Genomic DNA, 3,331 nt, shown 5'->3' with positions numbered 1-3,331 from the left:
TGTTAAGGTTTTTGGCATTAAAATTTGGCCACAACTTTTTTATTAAAATACCTTCAAAATGTGAATCGAAGCGAGCAGCAAAGAGATAGCACAAACTGCTCCTTTGGCTTAAACATAGCAAGGGCTGTCAATCAACAAATTGCAACAAGCAAAAAACCCCAGCAACAATTAAACCACCAATCAAAGCCCAATATCAGACCCGCCCCCAAAGCCCTGGGTCGTCTTGTTAGCCCTGCCGCAACCCATGTTCTCTCCTATGGAAAGAACCTGCTTTGCAGCGTCACCCATATTTTAACATGTATCATTTTTGCAAATCAGTTTCATTTGTTAAGACACTAAGAAGAAGAAGAAAAATGGATGATCCTCAGTGGTCTGGGATGCAGGCTTCAAACCTGTGGCTGTTTAGCGACAGAGTGGTTCAGTTCCACCTTTCGGGCGCAGAAAACCAAATGTGCAGTGCTCTCAAAAAAATAATAATCTTCTTGCCTTCTCTATTCACAATTAAATGGAAATTTTAAAATGGCTATAACACACCCTCCTTTTGACAGAAACTGTGCAGGCACAATATTTCTCTCCTGAATGGATGAGGTCTACCAAATTAGAGACAAATAAATCCAGGAGCTTATGCTTTGCACCATCAAAGGTGTGTGGTTGTGGTTGTTGTTGTTAAGGAGCTATCAAGAGTTTAGATTTCTTAGCTGGAGTGACCCTTTTTATGACGCAGTGACAAAGCATTGCTGCAAAAACTAAGATGCCGTTTTTAAAAATGCCAGTGTGGTGTAGTGGTTAAGAGCGGTAGACTCGTAATCTGGGGAACCGGGTTCGTGTCTCCACTCCTCCACATGCAGCTGCTGGGTGACCTTGGGCTAGTCACACTTCTCTGAAGTCTCTCAGCCCCACCCACCTCACAGGGTGTTTGTTGTGGGGGAGGAGGGGAAAGGAGATTGTTAGCCGCTTTGAGACTCCTTCGGGTAGTGAGAAAGCGGGATATCAAATCCAAACTCCTCTTCTTCTTCTTCTTCTTCTTCTTCTTCTTCTTCTTCTTCTTCTTCTTCTTCTTCTTCTTCTTCTTCTTCTTCAAAAAATAAATAAATTGCATTTTAATCAATTGTTTTTTTCTTTTACGTTTTATTGAAATTGTAATTTTATTGATGTAAGCCGCCCTGAGCCCGGCTCTCACTGGGGAGGGCGGGGCATAAATAAAAATTTATTATTATTATTATTATTATTATTATTATTAATGAGGCGCAAAGAGCAATTCTTACATTTGTGACAAATTTTGCTACTGCATTACAATCCTGAACTCTGCTATAACATCATTTGTCTCCAATAAAGTGCAGCAGGAGATAGATAGTTGTTGTTTTTTCAAAGGTGGGGGAACCAGGAACAAGAGGGAAACCCTAATCAAAAGTAGCACAAAATCCTGATTAAGCTTTTTTAAATAACAAAGTTTATGTTAACCCCAGCAGGGCAGAAGAAAATCCCAATAGAGTAAATACAACATCATTAGTCTGAACCACTTTTAATTTCTGCTTGGGATTTTCTGGCAGAGTGGTGTGGTTAATTAAATTGATTTCACATTTTTTATCTCCTGTTACTAATAAAAGGCTTTCAGGAGGAGAAGTGCTGCTGTGTTCCTGACCTGTTTACCTTTAAAAGAGAAAAACCTACTAAAGAGGTACATTTTATGCTGACCACACTTGACTTAACAATAAGCCGTTTCACAGTAAATCCCGCCTTTTCACATAGATTTCCGCCATGTGGAATGTCTTTAAAATCATATTTACATTTGATCAAGGGACAGCTAGTGAAATATATACTACTTACACTTAAGAATGCAAAAAATGGCCGAAAGAGTCAAATGGTCTCAAATGCCTGGGCATCTACCAATCGCTGGGAGCAATGAGAGCTACGTTTCCATAGTTATCTGCATCATTGTGCATCAATGTGCCACCACATTGAAGACCTCAGTCTCTATCTGTGGGAAATTAGCGGTCAAATATCTAACAATTAGTAAGTCTAGGGCAGGGGTAGGAAACCTAAGGCCCGTGGGCTGGATGCGGCCCAATCACCTTTTCAATCCGGCCCATGGATGGTCCGGGAATCAGCATGTTTTAACATGAGTAGAATGTGTCCTTTTATTTAAAATGCATCTCTGGATTATTTGTGGGGCCTGTCTAGTGTTTTTACATGAGTAGAATGTGTGCTTTTATTTAAAATGCATCTCTGGGTTATTTGTGGGGCCTAGGAATTCATTCATCCCCCCCCCAAAAAAATAGTCCGGCCCACCACATGGTCTGAGGGACGATGGACCAGCCCATGGCTGGAAAAGGTTGCCGACCCTTGGTCTAGGGAAAAGCAACCACAAGCTTTATTTCTAGATTTGCAAGTGTCCCTATATTCTAGGGACAGTCCCGGATTTACAGAAGCCATCCAGGTTTCTGATTTGTTCCCAGAATGTCCCGCTTTTCCTTAGGACATCCCTATTTTCATCGGAGAAATGCTGAAGGATATGCAATAGTTTGCTGCAGCCTCTCTCTCCCTCATATTTCTTCTTCACCATGTCTTAGATGCAGATGGATGTCTGCCTGTGCCGACCCCGAGAGCAGACTCCATTTTTGTAATCAACTACATGCCTTTTGTTGTCTTTGTCCATGGAGTTTTCTTGGCAGGGATACTGGAGTGGCTTGCCAGTTCCTTCTCCAGGTGGATCACGTTTAGTCAAAACTCTCCACTATGACCTGTCCATCTTGGGTGGCCCTGCATGGCATAGCTCATAGCTTCTCTGAGTTATTCAAGCCCCTTCGCCACGACAAGGTATTGAATTATGGTGCTGGAGGAGACTCTTGAGAGTCCCATGGACTGCAAGAAGATCAAACCTATCCATTCTGAAGGAAATCATCCCTGCGTGCTCACTGGAAGGACAGATTGTGAAGCTGAGGCTCCAATACTTTGGCCACCTCATGAGAAGAGAAGACTCCCTGGAAAAGACCCTGATGTTGGGAAATATTGAGGGCACTAGGAGAAGGGGACAGAGGACGAGATGGTTGGACAGTGTTCTTGAAGCTATGAACATGAGTTTGACCAAACTGCGGGAGGCAGTGCAAGACAGGAGTGCCTGGCGTGCTCTGGTCCATGGGGTCACAAAGAGTCGGACACGACTAAACAACAACACATGCCTTTTGAAACCTAGAAGTATTTTAGCTGCGTAGGTTTGCTGCTATCTTTGCTGCGATCCGATGCAAGACTGTTATGTAAGTAAACATATTCACAGAATCATAGAATTGTAGAGTTGGAAGGGACCCCCAGTAGGTTGGTGGAACCTTCAGAG

The 3,331-nt window shown here is 42.7% G+C and overlaps 1 non-coding gene across 1 annotated transcript; it reads left to right on the top strand.

Moving 5' to 3' along the window:
• The first annotated feature begins 351 nt into the window (after window positions 1-351).
• TRNASTOP-UCA (transfer RNA opal suppressor (anticodon UCA)) lies at window positions 352-435 on the top strand. Its single transcript has one exon. It is a non-coding gene; the product is annotated as a tRNA-Sec (tRNA).
• Window positions 436-3,331: the final 2,896 nt, after the last annotated feature.

Source organism: Zootoca vivipara, chromosome 2 (genome assembly GCF_963506605.1).
Source record: "Zootoca vivipara chromosome 2, rZooViv1.1, whole genome shotgun sequence".
Classification (NCBI taxonomy): Eukaryota; Metazoa; Chordata; class Lepidosauria; order Squamata; family Lacertidae; genus Zootoca; species Zootoca vivipara.
This window is presented reverse-complemented; position numbering and strand designations above follow the sequence as displayed.